The sequence below is a fragment of the Rutidosis leptorrhynchoides genome, chromosome 4, assembly GCF_046630445.1.
Source record: "Rutidosis leptorrhynchoides isolate AG116_Rl617_1_P2 chromosome 4, CSIRO_AGI_Rlap_v1, whole genome shotgun sequence".
Taxonomy (NCBI): domain Eukaryota; kingdom Viridiplantae; phylum Streptophyta; class Magnoliopsida; order Asterales; family Asteraceae; genus Rutidosis; species Rutidosis leptorrhynchoides.
Window position 1 is genome coordinate 163,148,174 of NC_092336.1, and position 19,778 is coordinate 163,167,951.

Sequence of the window (19,778 nt, forward strand, 5' to 3'; positions counted from 1 at the left end):
TAAACATAAACATAAACTATTAAATGATTAATAACCAAACTTAATAATTCTGAACTTCTTGCCATGTATGAGTAATAATATTATTATTATTATTATTATTATTATTATTATTATTATTATTATTACACTTGAGTGAATTTGAGTCACTGTAGACTCGATTATTTAATTTAAAAAGGATAACTTAGACTTTTCTCACTCATATTTCCTTCCATCCATTCGTGCCTTCTCTAGATGGTTCCACCATCTACCCTCACTTCCCATTGAACTCCCATAAGCTTCTGCCTTCTTTCCCCCAATTTTACTCCACCACCTGACTTTTTGCTACCGCACAACCACCACAATCACCACAACCACCACCGCAATCCCAATCGCAACCACCACCCCAACATACGCCCCCGCAACCACCACCGCACAACCATCTTTAAGTGATTTACGCCACCTTTTAATCTGATTGTTCCTCTACATCTTTTAATTTTAATCAAAGAAAGTAAGTATTCTTATGGTTTTCTGTCTATAGTTTCTCTGAATATATTGTTGCAAAAATGATTTGTTTCATACAACTAATGATTTTTGCTCAGGTAATAGTATCTTTGATTAATTTGCCAATGTATGTTTTTATTTGTATAAATATAAGGTAAGCTTTATTTTGTTATGCCCTTACCGATTTGTTAGTCGTGTGTGAATTATTATTGATATTAGTATGTCTTTCTTATTATATATAGCATAATCCGTGCACCAGTGAGTATGAGCTGCACATGGTTATATGTTGTTGCACTTAGTATAATTGTTATCGATATAATTTACCATCATTGTTTAGCTTATATAAGTTCATCTATAGTCTTTAATATCATAGTAGCATAATGACACTTAAAAAAGACAAAAGTTATTTACAAAAGTTAAACAATAAGTAAATTAATTAATGACAAACCTAACAAATGATATTCTGTAAACCATAAAATAGACACACACATATACACAAAAATCAATTAGCTGACATTTGATTTCAACTATGGTGGGCGTAGGCGTCTGAACGAGTAGAGCTGCGAGCTGACTAAATCCTGAAGGTATTCTATTTTAGTTCTAATCAAATTGTGCCACCATTGTCTATTGATGTTCAGAATGCTTTTACTTTTGTTACACATGTGCTCAAGCAATAGATGTTGGGGTCTGACGTTCGGTATGTAATAATTGGTAACGGTGTTGTATTTGTTATGCGTTTTTATTGAGTTCGCTTCATGTAATTTTCTATAGGTGCTATATTTATCAGTCCACCTGCTTCCTGTGTTGTGCCGCATAACTATCCGGTGTTAGCATACGTGATGACGGTGGAACGGTGCGTTATCCTTCTAACCACTCTTGCTCCAAGGGTACATGTTAGTGATTATGTTAGCTTAAAACAATCTGCACTGAAACTTCATATGGGTAGTGCCGTATTTTTTTTTTGCTTATATATATATATATATATATATATATATATATATATATATATATATATATATATATATATAGGATCAAGAGGGAAGTAACCATTCGGGGGGAGCGGGGGGAAGCAAAAACTTTTTTTTTCTTTTCGTTTTTTGAAAAAACTTTGTTCACGAACATTATAGATGAGATGAAAATATGAACATTTAGTAGAGACACTTTGTGATAAATGTTTTTATTTTGGCGGGAAAACGCTCGAGGAAATAATATATAACAATTATCGTATTTTTCGAGCGTATTTTGAGGTTTTAGCTATTGGGATTTAGATATTAGGGTTTATATGGTTTAGATATTAGGGTTTAGAAATTTAGGGTTTAGGGTTTAGATTTAGGATTTAGATTGAGTTTTTAACACGGACTGTTTAGAGTTTAGGGTTTAGGGTTTAGGGTTTGGTGTTTTGGGTCATAAATCAAAAACACCAGACCCTAAATAAACCCAAAACACCAAACCCTAAACCCTAAACTCTAAATCGGGCTAAATTTTACTTCACAAAACATGAAAAAAAAACGTTAATATTCTTCACGAACAATATTATCTTGAATGTTATTTTTGTCGATCGTTTTCCCGCCTAAATAATAACATTCATCACGAAGTCTCTCTTCTAAATGTTCATATTTTCGCGTGATCTTGATGCCGGGGAAAAAAAATTCAAAAAAAACAAAAAAAAAAAAAATTGCTTCCCCCCGCTTCCCCCCGATTGGTTACTTCCCCATTGATCATGCCTATATATATATATATATATATATATATATATATATATATGATGCTGAATATAAATACATTTAGATGATAATTTTGTGGACATCATATATATATGTTGTTCTTATTGACATCCGTTGCTAAATTCTGTGTTCAGTGTCAGGTGGTCAATTGATATCCCACTAACACAGCAGATTTTGGCACATCAACAGTCGCGACAATGGAGATTGTGAATATCGGAGGTACGCTCTTTTGAATTCTTTTTTTGTCGGCACTGGAAATTAGAGAATAGTATGTTTAGTTCACATTTATCTACGTAGTTTAATAATAAGTTACACTGTTGAGTGTCATGTCGTTTGATTGTATAACTGATCTTTATATGTCATAGGTCACAATTGATTGTATACTCCTTATAAGTATATTAACTATACAAAAAGCTGGTGTAATAATATAATATGCATGCATTATTAAAATTGTTTTAGGTTAATGTACCAAAGTTAAAGGTGATATGTGATTTTGGATGCACTTCCTATGAGTACTTACCTAAAGTTTGAATACAAGGGTGAAAGGACCCGTTCATATACGTTATAAACGATTCACAATAGTTGATTACATTGCGAGGTATTTGACCTCTATATGATACATTTTACAAACATTGCATTCGTTTTTAAAAGACAAACTTTCTTTACATTGAAAATTGACAGGCATGCATACCATTTCATAATATCCACAATCCAACTATAAATTGATTTAATAATAATCTTTGATGAACTTAATGACTCGAATGCAACATTCTTCGAAATATGCTATGAAAGACTCCAAGTAATATCTTTAAAATGAGCAAATGCACAGCGGAAGATTTCTTTAACACCTGAGAATAAACATGTTTTAAAGTGTCAACCAAAAGGTTGGTGAGTTCATTAGTTTATCATAATCATTTATTTTCATCATTTTAATAGACCACAAGAATTTCATTTCTATTTCTCATAAATATATGTCCCATGCATAGAGACAAAAATAATCATTCATATGGTGAACACCTGGTAACCGACATTAACTAGATACATATAAGAATATCCCCTATCATTCCGGGATCCTCCTTCGGACATGATATAAATTTCGAAGTACTAAAGCATCCGGTACTTTGGATGGGGTTTGTTAGGCCCAATAGATCTATCTTTAGGATTCGCGTCAATTAGGGTGTCTGTTCCCTAATTTTTAGATTACTAGACTTTAATAAAAAGGGGCATATTCGATTTTGATAATTCAACCATAGAATGTAGTTTCAATTACTTGTGTCTATTTCGTCAAACATTTATAAAAGCGCATGTATTCTCAGTCCCAAAAATATAAAGGGTAAAAAGGCAAATGAAACTCACCATACTGTATTTCGTAGTAAAAATACATATAACGTCATTGAACAAGTGCAAGGTTGGCCTCGGATTCACGAACCTAAATTAATTATATATATTTATGTGTTGGTCAATATTTGTTTAACAAATTAGGTCAAGTCATAGTGTACCACAATTCTAATGCTCGAGACTAATATGCAAAAGTCAACAAAAGTAAATTTGACTCAAAATAATTTTCAAAAATCTGTACATGATTAATATATAGTTTAAATATCGTCGTTTTATATTTTTAAATATTTTTAAAAGATTTATTAGAGTAAATAATATAATTTATTTATTAATAAATAAAATTTTATATTAAATTTATATAATAAAATATACTTTTATATATATTAAGTAATAAAATTTATAGGGTTCATTTAATATCATAAAGATAATATGATAGGTATTATTAAAGTAAGTTATTACACGTAGTAAAATATGTTTGTATCACTTATTTATTTGATAAAATAATATCTATAATGATAGTAAGTAAAAGTTGTATTATTTTGTAATAATAATTATTATTATAAAAATATCTATATTTATAATTACTAAGATGACATTATGATAAAACGATAATTCTAATTATGATAACTTTAATATTTACGATAATTTTTAATATTATCTTTAAATTAATAATTCTATTTAAAATAATAATAATAATGATATTTTATAGTAACAATAATATTTCTATTAAAATGATAATTTTTGTTAAAATGATAGTTTTAATACTAACGATACTTTTAATAATAATAGTAATGATAAAAATAATAAGAACGATAATTTTATCTAAATCAATATCTTATAATATTTTAATTTCATCATGATACTCTTACTCATTATTTCCTAATCGTTTCGTTTAATAGCTTTTAATCGTCTTTTATATCGTGTTCATAATAATGATAATAATAGTAATCAAAATAATTAGGTGTTACAAATATTTGTTTTAATTACACTAATATTAATAATGATAGTTACTATAACATTATTAACGATAATACTAATAATTATCTTAATGATAATATAGTAATAATAATAATAACAATAACAATAACCATTTTTAAATAATGATATATATATATATATATATATATATATAATAATAATAATAATAATAATAATTATAACTTTAACGATAATAACGATAGTAATAATAAAAAAAATAACATTTTTTTAATGATAAATCTCTTTTATTGATAAAGATAATAATAAGATAAAACTAGAACGACGATAAAAACGACGATAATAATAATCATTTTTAATAAAAATATCGAAAATTCAATTGATTATAACTTCTAATCCGTTCATCGAAACCATTCGATATCTAAAGGAAAAGTTCTTAATTTATCACTAGCTTTCCAAGGACATGCATATCTTATACCTTATCTCAACCGCAAGTGTAACTAATTCAAGATTCAACCTAACCTGTCTAAGGGCAATATCAAAAGTACAAGCATGCATAATCCTAAATACTCGAGCACTAGTTAGGGATACACTATTAGTATGTAAAAGTTAAATTATGAGTACTCACGTATCAATATTGAGATTCAATATTGCTGGAAAGGTACGTAGACGCAACGAAAATGATAAAAACTATATTGACCTCACGAGCATACCCATGAACCATACTCAATCACCTCCATAGCTATAACCCATAATTTCCTTAATCCTATCCTACTCGAAAAACAATTTCGAAATCACTCGGACAGCACTCCGTCGTAATATTTTATGTATACTAATAATATCTTGAAATAATACGGAGTAAATATATATATGTAAATCGATTGAGAGAGTTTAGAGAAAAATATTTTCAAGTTTCTATGAAACAATGAATCCTATTGAATTCTATTTATAATAGATTTTTGAATTATTAAAGTGAATTATTAAAGTATGAATTATTAAAGTGAATTATTAAAGTATGAATTATTAAAGTGAATTATTAAAGTTAAAGTAAAGTAAAAATAAAGTAAAGGTAAAGTTTAAGTATAGTAAAAGTATAAAACTATGTACGTATAATACGCGTATAAATATATATAATATTAATTTAAATCGTTATATATATTTAATAAAATAAAATATAAATATCGTTATCTTTATCATACAAGTTAAGTAATGAGTTGTCAAAAGTGGTTCTAGATATTTATAAAAGTTATATACGTTTTAATAATAAAGTTCTTTTTAAACTGAAAACGTTTTTGTACGTTTGAAACTAAATAGATCAATCGAGTTTTTATGAGATTCAATCTTCCACTATCCTTTGTCTAGTTCTCAATGATTGACAATTTGTTCTTATTTATAAACCACTTTACCATTTTCCGAATATTGTTAAAATGGAAAGATTTCTCAAATCAACGTGGGCCTTTCAACAGAGACTCATAATTCAATATATCTGATAATTCAATCATTTGATCTTATCTTCTAATTCCATTGATAAACATTTCGAAACAGATACAATCATATAAAGTATTTAATCTAATATTTTGTTTACGTTTCAAGTTATAATATATATACACATATACATATATAATCATATTCGTTTAATGGTTCGTGAATCGTTAGAACTTGGTCGAGGTTGAATGAATGTATGAACATAGTTTAAAATTCTTGAAATTTAACTTAACAAATATTGCTTATCGTGTCGGAAACATATAAAGATTAAAGTTTAAATTTGGTTGAAAATTTCCGGGTTGTCACAGTACCTACCCGTTAAAGAAATTTCGTCCCGAAATTTGAGTGGAAAGGTCGTGAATGATAATAAGTATGTTTTCATGATGCATACGGGCTGAAAATTAGAGTTTTATCATCAGCGAATAATTTGGATAAACAGTCCATTTATATGAAGAGTACGAATGAAGCTAACATAGAAGAGTGAAATGAGTAAGTGTAGATTCATCTTATCATTTGACGTAGATATGATTGATTCCCAGATTTCAAGGGATTTGAAGAAAATCTTCTTAATAAGATTTGACTCTCCGGTAATCAAGGGAATTAGGATTCGCTTTAAATGCGATCGTCCATTTTAATTGTTCTGTCGGAGATTTTCTTATAAATTCACCTCCTTCGTTTCCTTATGAAATGTCCCGTTCTTATTGATTAAAAACGTTCCATATTAATTGATTTCGTTGCGAGGTTTTGACCTCTATATGAGACGTTTTTCAAAGACTGCATTCATTTTAAAACAAACCATAACCTTTATTTCATAAATAAAGGTTTAAAAAGCTTTACGTAGATTATCAAATAATGATAATCTAAAATATCCTGTTTACACACGACCATTACATAATGGTTTACAATACAAATATGTTACATCGAAATCAGTTTCTTGAATGCAGTTTTTACACAATATCATACAAACATGGACTCCAAATCTTGTCCTTATTTTAGTATGCAACAGCGGAAGCTCTTAGTATTCACCTGAGAATAAACATGCTTTAAACGTCAACAAAAATGTTGGTGAGTTATAGGTTTAACCTATATATATCAAATCGTAACAATAGACCACAAGATTTCATATTTCAATACACATCCCATACATAGAGATAAAAAATCATTCATATGGTGAACACCTGGTAACCAACATTAACAAGATGCATATATAAGAATATCCCCATCATTCCGGGACACCCTTCGGATATGATATAAATTTCGAAGTACTAAAGCATCCAGTACTTTGGATGGGGTTTGTTAGGCCCAATAGATCTATCTTTAGGATTCGCGTCAATTAGGGTGTCTGTTCCCTAATTCTTAGATTACCAGACTTAATAAAAAGGGGCATATTCGATTTCGATAATTCAATCATAGAATGTAGTTTCACGTACTTGTGTCTATTTTGTAAATCATTTATAAAACCTGCATGTATTCTCATCTCAAAAATATTAGATTTTAAAAGTGGGGCTATAACTCACTTTCACAGATTTTTACTTCGTCGAAAAGTAAGACTTGGCCACTGGTTGATTCACGAACCTATAACAATATATACATATATATCAAAGTATGTTCAAAATATATTTACAACACTTCTAATATATTTTGATGTTTTAAGTTTATTAAGTCAGCTGTCCTCGTTAGTAACCTACAACTAGTTGTCCACAGTTAGATGTACAGAAATAAATCGATAAATATTATCTTGAATCAATTCACGACCCAGTGTATACGTATCTCTGTATTGATCACAACTCAAACTATATATATTTTGGAATCAACCTCAACCCTGTATAGCTAACTCCAACATTCACATATAGAGTGTCTATGGTTGTTCCGAAATATATATATATGTGTCGACATGATAGGTCGAAACATTGTATACGTGTATATGGTGTCTCAAGATTACATAATATACAATACAAGTTGATTAAGTTATGGTTGGAATAGATTTGTTACCAATTTTCACGTAGCTAAAATGAGAAAAATTATCCAATCTTGTTTTACCCATAACTTCTTCATTTTAAATCCGTTTTGAGAGAATCAAATTGCTATGGTTTCATATTGAACTCTATTTTATGAATCTAAACAGAAAAAGTATAGGTTTATAGTCAGAAAAATAAGTTACAAGTCGTTTTTGTAAAGGTAGTCATTTCAGTCGAAAGAACGACGTTTAGATGACCATTTTAGAAAACATACTTCCACTTTGAGTTTAACTATAATTTTTGGATATAGTTTCATGTTCATAATAAAAATCATTTTCTCAGAATAACAACTTTTAAATCAAAGTTTATCATAGTTTTTAATTAACTAACCCAAAACAGCCCGCGGTGTTACTACGACGGCGTAAATCCGGTTTTACGGTGTTTTTCGTGTTTCCGGGTTTTAAATCATTAAGTTAGCATATCATATAGATATAGAACATGTGTTTAGTTGATTTTAAAAGTCAAGTTAGAAGGATTAACTTTTGTTTGCGAACAAGTTTAGAATTAACTAAACTATGTTCTAGTGATTACAAGTTTAAACTTTCGAATAAGATAGCTTTATATGTATGAATCGAATGATGTTATGAACATCATTACTACCTTAAGTTCCTTGGATAAACCTACTGGAAATGAGAAAAATAGATCTAGCTTCAAAGGATCCTTGGATGGCTTGAAAGTTCTTGAAGCAGAATCATGACACGAAAACAATTTCAAGTAAGATTTCCACTCGAAATAAGATTGTTATAGTTATAGAAATTGAATTAAAGTTTGAATATGATTATTACCTTGTATTAGAAAGATAACCTACTGTAAGTAACAAAGGTTTCTTGATCTTGGATGATTACTTGGAATGGATTTAGAAAACTTGGAAGTAAACTTGCAATCTTGGAAGTATTCTTGATTTTATGAAACTAGAACTTTTGGAATTTATGAAGAACACTTAGAACTTGAAGATAGAACTTGAGAAAGATCAATTAGATGAAGAAAATTGAAGAATGAAAGTGTTTGTAGGTGTTTTTGGTCGTTGGTGTATGGATTAGATATAAAGGATATGTAATTTTGTTTTCATGTAAATAAGTCATGAATGATTACTCATATTTTTGTAATTTTATGAGATATTTCATGCTAGTTGCCAAATGATGGTTCCCATATGTGTGTTAGGTGACTCACATGGGCTGCTAAGAGCTGATTATTGGAGTGTATATTGAAGGTATTTCGTATGCCCGAGAGACATATTAAATTAATGTGGCTAATGTGTTATGATCCAAGTCGGGTCATACCCAATAACAAGCTTACCAACACTTTATATGTATTTAATCTTAACGATTGGATCATTGATTAAATACGCGACACTTGAACTTTAAGAAAAATGGTTTTCTGAAATATTACTTGATGTGAACATATATATATAAGTTATGAAATAATTTATATAATATGGATTTAATTATTTATAGGTTAAATAATTAATTAATTTATGTTACATTTTATATAAATTGGTTTTATATAATAAAATGTATATATATATAAATTAAATGGAAGTAATATGAAATAGTTTTATAAAAACTTATCTTTTATAAAACTTATTTAATTACATCTTGTAAGTGGCATTGGAGTCCATGTATGCATGCCATTTGACTACCCATTTGAATGGCTACTTGGATTTTCAAGGAGCATAAGTACCTAGGCTCTCTTGGAGACTCAACACACTAGCAAGATACATAAAAATACATTGGAAAAAAACTGCATACTCCCTTGGAGCTGCTGATTCTGGCCGTGGGCATCAAGGGGTCAAAAGGGTTTGATTTCTTTTTTTTTTCAAGTGCATTTTCAAGTGTTATCAATGCCTAACCAAAGTACAAGGTGTTGGTGTTAAGCTTGGGGTATTACAACTTGAGGTTTCATCCATTTGAAGCTCCAATTTTCATCATCTTCATCATCACCTTCTTCATCTTGTAACCTCCTAACTTGGAGTAGGTACATCCCTTTAAACTAGCTCTTATACATTTAAGTATATTTTCTAGACTTGATCTATTTTGGAATTCATATTAAATGGTTAACATATTGAAAGTTTTTCATGATAAATTGCTTCCGCTTTAATCTTGTAACATGAATGTTTATGAAACTTGTTTATATGATGAATTCCATCAATGGTATCTAGAGCCAAAGTCTTAGAAATATACTTCTTGTATTTGGCTTTAAAACCCATTTATCTTACATTCTTGTAACATGCATGAAATGAGAATGTAAATAATAAAATTTTGGGTTTTGGTGGGGATGGTTTTTTGGCCGAAAATATGGGATCTCCAAAGTGGGTTTGGAACTTCATTTTGGCCAAAAATATTTGTTGTTTGTTGTTGTTCACAATCGAGCCTAGACCATGTGTTTGAATGTTTGAATGATTTGGTTGTTATTCATGGTTGTAATATTCATTCATTTGGTTTGTATTAATTTGTAATTATTTTGTAATTTGGTATTGTAATTTATTCTATTTTGGTATGTAAAAATAGAGTAGGATGTAATTTCTTTTTTCTAGAAAAATGTAGTAGGTTACATATTTTTGTAAAAAGAGATGAAGATGCATGAAGATGAAGGATGAACACAAGATGGTGCTTTTGAAGATGCAAGTTTAAGTGGGAGATTTTGTAAAAATCTCTTACTTTGTGTTTAACCCTTTTCCGGTGACATTTGTTTTTTTGGCTAAACAAATGTCCACCACATTGGCTCTTGATTGTGAACATTTTATTATGCTTGCATGTTTGTTTATTATGTGTGTATGTTTGGTTACTACAAGATAATTCACATGTTAACAACTTGCAAAAACAACATTATAATTGGTTATAGTAAAACAACAAAAGGACACTAATAAATGGTTATTAAGGACATGATGTTAATGTATATAAAATGGTTTATATCATGAAATTGGCTTTACTAATATGACATGAAAATTGGTTTTTCATAATGTACTATACACCAAATGCATGTTGGTGTATGGCAAATGTTTTCTTAAACTAGAATTTATGAAAACTTAAAATCCCTTAACTAAAACAAGGTAAACAAGTTAAACGCAATTCTTTTGTGAAAACACTTGAACATAGTAGGGAACTCATAATGGGATAAAGGTCACATAACCATTATGAACTAACTAATATGGTTAAGGTAAAATTCGCATGCTTGTGGGATAAAGATCACCTAACCACTTGTATGTTGATTTTACATGTTTACACAAGTAGGACAACTTGATTTAGGAATCATGAACTTAGGGTCACCGAAGCATGAGGAACAAATAGGCGTTGATGGGATAAATATGCCATGCAAAAGGATTGCATGATCCCAAAATTTAGAAGTTGCAAAAGGGTTGCAATTGTCATATAAATGACTACCTAGCTAAATCAAATAACGCGATAAAGGTCACCTAACCGAAATTTGATTTACCGTTGGATTCTAATATTTAATAAGAAAATTAATTATAAAAGGGTGTTGTTTATTAAATTTAAAATCGATACTTAAATGAACTTTGTTAATTTTGTAGATGGCCGCAAATAACAACATGCAAAATGCACCACTTAACCTAAACAACCTATCATTAAGGTCTCTCCTTGAGAAAGACAAACTCAACCATACGAACTTTATGGATTGGTTCCGTAATCTTAGGATTGTCCTCAAACTTGAGGATAAAGCGTATGTGTTGGAGGACCCTATTCCCGACCAACCGGATGAGGAAGATCTAGAGGGCATGGCTTATTATGACAAGTATTGCGCCGATTCGGTGCAAGTCGTTTGCCTAATGCTTGGGACTATGATACCCGAACTCCAAAAGGATTTCGAACATCATAGTGCATATGACATGATTACGCAATTGAAGGAGATGTTCCTTCAACAAGCACGTGTCGAGCGCTTCGAAACGGTTCGAGCGCTACATGCATGTCGTATGGATGACACCCAATCCGTATCCTCTTATGTCCTCAAAATGAAAAGCCTTATTGATTGCGCAAACCGTCTTAATCTCAACATATCTAATGAGCTAGCCACGGATCTTATCCTAAACTCCTTGTCAAAGAGGTTTGATCAATTTGTAATTAATTACAATATGAATGGGATGGATAAGACCATTGGTGAACTTCATGGCATGTTAAGGACGGCCGAAACTAGCATGGGTAAGAGGGCTTCACCCGTGCTAATGATCAATGATGGTGGGTCCAAAGGTAATAACACCTCTAAGCCAAAGGCGGCTAAGAGGAAAGGACCCGCTCATCAAGGCAAGGGAAAAGGGAGGATGGTTACCCCAACCAAAAATAAGAACATGAAGCAAAAGGTTGCCGGACAAGCAAACCCCAAGGAAGACCCATGTTTCGGTTGCGGTGAAATGGGTCACTGGAAACGAAACTGCCCGGTCTACCTTAAGGAGTTGAAGGAAAAGAGGGATGCGGGGCAAACCTCAGGTAATATATATATGGTATATATAGAGCTTAGTATTACTTCTTCTAATACATGGGTATTAGACACTGGATGTGGAACTCACATTTGCAATTCTTTGCAGGGGTTCAAAAGAAGTAGCAAGCAAACGGGAACATCAAGTCTCTTTATGGGTAATGGAGCCAAAGTGCAAGTGAAGGCTCAAGGAGACTTTGTATTAAAGCTTCCAAGTGGTTTGGAACTTATTTTGAACAATGTTTTGTATGCACCGAATTTATGTCGAAACATTATTTCAGTTTCTCGTTTAAAACAATGTGGTTTTTATCTTAATTTTGTTAATGATGATATCCATGTTTATTTAGATAATGTATTCTATTTTAAGGCTTTGCCTTCAAATGGAATTTATGAATTGGTTCATGATGACACATCATCTAGTAGCTCAATATACCATACTAGTACCAAGAAACTCAAAAGGGATTTGAGTGATTCCTACTTATGGCATTGTCGCCTTGGTCACATAAACAAGAATCGAATGCATATACTTCAGAAGAATGGCCTTTTGAAATCAAATGAACTAGACTCGTTTGATGTATGTGAATCTTGTTTACAAGGCAAAATGACTAAAGCACCTTTCAAAGGGACCTTTGAAAGGGCTAAGGACTTATTGGGGTTAATACATTCGGATGTATGTGGACCCTTTAAGCCCATAACTAGGAATGGTGAAAGATACTTCGTTACTTTCATTGATGACTTCAGTCGTTTCGGATATGTCTACTTGTTAAGACATAAGGACGAAACTTTTGAAGCATTCAAAGAGTACCAAAGCGAAGTACAAAATCAACTCAATAAGACAATCAAGGTACTTCGTACCGATAGAGGAGGTGAATACCTAAGCGATGCCTTCCAAGATCATCTTAGAAGTTGTGGGATTATCTCGCAACTTACTCCACCCGGGACACCACAGCTTAATGGTGTGTCCGAAAGGAGGAACCGAACCCTAATGGATATGGTTCGATCTATGATGGCTAGAAGCTCGTTACCTCTATCATTTTGGGGTTATTGTCTATGCTCCGCGGCTCGTATTTTAAATATGGCCCCAACCAAGAAAGTGGAACGAACACCTCATGAGATGTGGTTTGAAAAACCTCCATCTCTATCATACTTAAAGGTATGGGGATGTGAAGCTTACCCTAAGCGTTACGTCCCTAATAAGTTGAATGCTCGATCCACGAAGTGTATCTTTATAGGATATTCCAAGGATGGTATGGGATATTATTTCTATGATCCATCCGAGCAGAATGTATTTGTTGCTCGAAAGGCTGAATTCCTTGAAACTAAGTTCCTAATGGAAGGAAATAGTGAAAGGAAGATAGATCTTGAGGAGGTTCAAGATCAAGTAGATGATACACAATTGGTTGACACTAGCACTCAACATGAAAATGTTGAGAATGGTCAAATGGATGATCAAAATACACAAGACATTCGCAGATCTGGTAGGATTAGTAATCCTCCTGAGAGATATGGGTTTCTCATGGATGGTTGCTATGTGGTTGATTTGGATGAACCAACAAACTACCAAGATGCTTTATCAAGGATTGATAAAGATAAATGGCGGGAAGCCATGAACGCTGAGATGCAATCCATGTATGACAACTAAGTTTGGGAACTTGTTGAACTACCTACTGGCTCAAGGCTAGTTGATTGTAAATGGCTTTTCAAAATGAAAACCGACATACATGGAAACTTGGATACATATAAAGCTAGACTTGTAGCAAAAGGTTTCACTCAAACTCAAGGGATTGACTATGATGAAACTTTTTCGCCTGTGGCAATGTTAAAGTCTATTAGGATATTACTTGCCATTGCTGCTCATTATGATTATGAAATATGGCAAATGGATGTCAAAACCGCTTTCCTAAATGGATATCTTGTGGAAGATGTCTATATGGTTCAGCCTGAAGGTTTTGTTGATCCGAAATATCCTAAAAAGGTATGCAAGTTAAAGAAGTCAATCTACGGATTGAAACAAGCATCTAGAATGTGGAATCATCGTTTTAATGAGGAGGCCGAGAAATTTGGCTTCATTAAAAATGGTGATGAAGCTTGTGTATATAAGAAAGCTAGTGGGAGCACTATCATGTTCCTTGTACTATATGTGGATGATATATTGTTATTTGGAAATGATATTCCGGCAATGCAAGGTGTTAAAACTTGGCTAAGTAAATGCTTCTCCATTAAGGATCTTGGAGAAGCACAATACGTTTTGGGGATTGGGATCTACAGGAATAGATCCAAGAAACTGATAGGTTTGAATCAAAGTGCATACATTGAAAAGGTCTTGAAAAGGTTCAAGATGGAGAACTCTAAGAAAGGTTTGGTACCTATTCAAAGAGGAACACTCCTTAGTTCATCTCAGTGCCCCACCACGAAAGATGAACAAGAGAGAATGAAGAAAGTCCCATATGCGTCTGCCATTGGGTCAGTCATGTATGCAATGATATGCACTAGACCGGATGTGTCATGCGCTCTTAGCCTGACAAGCAGATACCAGAATAACCCAGGAAACAGTCATTGGATTGCTGTTAAAAGTATATTGAAATACCTTAGGAGGACTAAGGATATGTTTCTAATATATGGGTCTGGTGAGGAAGAGCTCGCTGTGAAAGGTTACGTGGATGCGAGTTTCCAAACTGATCGTGATGATTCTCGATCACAATCCGGTTATGTCTTCACGTTAAATGGAGGTGCAGTCTCTTGGAAGAGTTCAAAACAGGATGTTGTTGCATTATCCACTACAGAGTCGGAGTACATCGCCGCATCATTGGCAGCTCAGGAAGCTGCATGGATGAAGAAATTCATCGACGACTTAGGAGTAGTCCCTTCCATTCAGGACCCTTTTGAGATCTTTTGTGACAACGAGGGTGCGATTGCTCAAATCAAAGAACCTCGTGCTCACCAAAAGACCCGTCACATTGAGCGGAGATTCAACTACATAAGGGATGAAGTTGAAAAGGGAAAGATATGTATTCGCAAAGTTCACACAGATCTTAATATAGCGGATCCTCTCACGAAGCTCTTACATGGATCAAAACATGCAGGACATGTTTGTGCATTAGGGCTTCGATATTCTAGTGATTGGTCATGATCTGTTTTAAGTATTATAACGGAACGAAATTGTTTAAACTCATTAATATAATTATGGTATTAATTTATTTTGAGTTATGTTCCTATTTTGCATATTTTATCCATGAATAAGTAATTATTCTAAATTCCGTAGTCAATCACATTTGTGGGAGCAAATGTGAGGTTTAGACTATTATGAACTCGGATTGGTATACATTCACGGGATGAATGTGGTGCAAGGTTGCAACCAAGGTTCATAGATATTTGTGGGATGCAAATATTGGAAGACCCGCCCTCAAGATTTGCTAAATGGAGCCTTTGTGGTTGATCACATGTAATCTTGAGTAAAGGCGAATATCATTGTATCCTCTGACCTGAGATACATATTGGGTTCAAATATTTACCAAGTATTGTGCCTTGATTCCTTCCTTTGCTATTCTGAAATATGGTAGTTCATAAGGAAGAGCTCAGGCATAATGCAAGGGATATATTTAGGACATATGTAATCAAGATGGAATTCGTCCCTCTTATTCGTTGAGAGTCAGATGTCTAAGGCCTGATAAAGTTAAATCTAGAAGAGAGTGATCACTCTGTGTCTCTTGGATTTAACATGACATCTAGGACGAAAGGATATAATGAAAATATTCACCTAATCATATTCGAGATGGGAACTCGAAAAGGATGATGTTATTGAATGGCACAAAGTCATAACATGTTGGGGGTGATGGACGGTCGTTAGGTGGTATCCATCACTTGCATTAATTTCTTATGTTTCACGTGCAAGTGGGAGATTGAAGGTATTTCGTATGCCCGAGAGACATATTAAATTAATGTGGCTAATGTGTTATGATCCAAGTCGGGTCATACCCAATAACAAGCTTACCAACACTTTATATGTATTTAATCTTAACGATTGGATCATTGATTAAATACGCGACACTTGAACTTTAAGAAAAATGGTTTTCTGAAATATTACTTGATGTGAACATATATATATAAGTTATGGAATAATTTATATAATATGGATTTAATTATTTATAGGTTAAATAATTAATTAATTTATGTTACATTTTATATAAATTGGTTTTATATAATAAAATGTATATATATATAAATTAAATGGAAGTAATATGAAATAGTTTTATAAAAACTTATCTTTTATAAAACTTATTTAATTACATCTTGTGAGTGGCATTGGAGTCCATGTATGCATGCCATTTGACTACCCATTTGAATGGCTACTTGGATTTTCAAGGAGCATAAGTACCTAGGCTCTCTTGGAGACTCAACACACTTGCAAGATACATAAAAATACATTGAAAAAAAAACTGCATACTCCCTTGGAGCTGCTGATTCTGGCCGTGGGCATCAAGGGGTCAAAAGGGTTTGATTTCTTTTTTTTTCAAGTGCATTTTCAAGTGTTATCAAAGCCTAACCAAAGTACAAGGTGTTGGTGTTAAGCTTGGGGTATTACAACTTGAGGTTTCATCCATTTGAAGCTCCAATTTTCATCATCTTCATCATCACCTTCTTCATCTTGTAACCTCCTAACTTGGAGTAGGTACATCCCTTTAAACTAGCTCTTATACATTTAAGTATATTTTCTAGACTTGATCTATTTTGGAATTCATATTAAATGGTTAACATATTGAAAGTTTTTCATGATAAATTGCTTCTGCTTTAATCTTGTAACATGAATGTTTATGAAACTTGTTTATATGATGAATTCTATCATATATACCAATAGTACATACATCTAAAAGCTGTGTATTGTACGAGTACGAATACGGGTGCATACGAGTAGAATTGTTGATGAAACTGAACGAGGATGTAATTGTAAGCATTTTTGTTAAGTAGAAGTATTTTGATAAGTGACTTGAAGTCTTTCAAAAGTGTATGAATACATATTAAAACACTACATGTATATACATTTTAACTGAGTCGTTAAGTCATCGTTAGTCGTTACATGTAAATGTTGTTTTGAAACCTTTAGGTTAACGATCTTGTTGAATGTTGTTAACCCATTGTTTATTATAACAAATGAGATGTTAAATTGTTATATTATCATGATATTATGATATATAATATATCTTAGTATGATATATATACAGTTAAATGTCGTTGCAACGATAATCGTTACATATATGTCGCGTTTCGAAATCATTAAGTTAGTAGTCTTATTTTTACATATGTATTTCATTGTTAATACACTTAATAATATATTTACTTATCATTTAACATAATTAACCAAGTGTATCAATGTCTTAATATGATTCATATGTACCTAGTAAGACGTTGTTATAACGATAATCGTTATATATATCGTTTTCGAGTTTCTTAAATTAATAGTCTCATTTTTATGTATATAACTCATTGTTAAAATACCTAATGAGATACATACTTATAATAAAATCATGTTAACTATATATATAACCATATATATGTCATCGTATAGTTTTTACAAGTTTTAACGTTCGTGAATCACCGGTCAACTTGGGTGGTCAATTGTCTATATGAAACCTATTTCAATTAATCAAGTCTTAACAAGTTTGATTGCTTAACATGTTAAAAACACTTAATCATGTAAATAACAATTTCATTTAATATATATATATATATAAACATGGAAAAGTTCGGGTCACTACACCTTACAACTCACACCTTCTGTTGATGTATTTTATGCAAGTCCCTAGACATCTACCCACGTCCATTGCAGGTACAATAGTTTACAGGCCACCATGATTGCTTGTTATTATCCTATCCGTGTTTGTATGTGGTTACAGGAACTGCAGGAACCAGATTTAAATGTTTGACTATGTTAGACTTAGTCAGACGTACGAGTGAAGCCACACTAGTACAGCTGACAGGCTCATACGCACGGTTGATGCTGAGCTAAGTCACAATTACAATCTAAATGAGAAGACACGAGTGAGTGATCACCCGTACGGCTGATGAAGCCAACTCGTACGTGTAATGAATGAATCGTATGGGTGAGTCAACAGCAGGGGTATATAAAGTCTTATGTTCTTCATTTTAGGTTAAGCCTCTCATTTGTTACACACATTCAGATCTAGTGAGCTCCTCCGATTCTCTCTCAGTCCAAATCACTCAGGTGGTGAATAATAGCTCTAGGTGTTGATCTAATCACACTTGATTTAGTTGTGGTTTGACTAAATTAATCAAAAAAAAAAACTTAACCTATTCACTAGAGGGTTTGATTCACTTATTCCGTCATTGTGTGAGTTAAATCTGTTGATTTCTAAGTTCCTAGTCATGTTTCATCACCTTCTATTATTTCCCCCTCAACTCATATTTTAAAGTATTCATCAATATGCTCCATCCAGTTCTGATTCTCGATATACTTCTAACTTTCATATCGGTCATTCTTCTTTTTCATCTACCGCCGGAAGAATCTATTTACTTCTACTATACTCTTGGGTTTATAGTGTTTCTAGTTCTCCCGTGTCTTTATATTGCTATATGCATCGATATATATGGTTTATAATTTCTGGTTTGTCGTTGGGCTTTATATGTTCCCTTATATTTCAAAGTCTCTGCTTCTGTCTTCTATAATCATTATCATTCACAGTTAATGCTCTCTTTTATTTGCTACAATTTATACCCCAATTTCTATTTCGGAGTTTTGTCCTTTCGTTTCTTCTTCTTGCGATTAAGCACCGCTTGTAATGGTCCAGAATTCCCAGATATGAATTTCGGAATGAACATTGTTAATGTTCTAGGAAGAAAATTGTGATGGCACGATCTTGACTTGTCAAATTACTAGAATACCTTGGAAAAGGCCGAATCATCAAGAAATATTTTCTTGATATTTTAGAGGTTAAATAGAATACAAGAGTCGTATAACATGGCACATGATGATGTTATGATCTGTGAATCATCACGTTATATTTAGAAACTCAGCATGACTTACTGTAATATAATCACATTGATCAAGTGTCATTATATTATACTAATTCATGCTTCAGTTCCCAACACTACTTCAAAATATTCCTATCTTAAACTTGAATGTTTTAGAATTTAGAAACTAAAATAGTTTCTTTTATGATGTAATACAGATAGCGCGAAGAGGTAAATGATTTCAAATAAGAAAAATTAAGAAAATATCTTCAGAAATATGGAGGATATTTATAATGAAAGATATGATGATATTTTAGAATTTCTAATATCAGAGGATGATGAAGAATATTGTCCGCAGGGGTTTAGAGTCAGGAGCAACGTATTCGTTAATGACTTCAGCAGG

The 19,778-nt window shown here is 32.1% G+C and overlaps 1 long non-coding RNA gene across 1 annotated transcript in view; it reads left to right on the plus strand.

Annotated features, from left to right (window-relative positions):
- The first annotated feature begins 224 nt into the window (after window positions 1-224).
- Window positions 225-19,778, plus strand: part of LOC139844254 (uncharacterized) — a 53,636-nt gene continuing 34,082 nt past the window's right edge. The window contains exons 1-4 of the long non-coding RNA XR_011757888.1: window positions 225-487; window positions 1,023-1,064; window positions 1,252-1,333; window positions 2,339-2,423. This is a non-coding gene — a long non-coding RNA (uncharacterized lncRNA). The remainder of the gene's footprint in view (window positions 488-1,022; window positions 1,065-1,251; window positions 1,334-2,338; window positions 2,424-19,778) is intronic.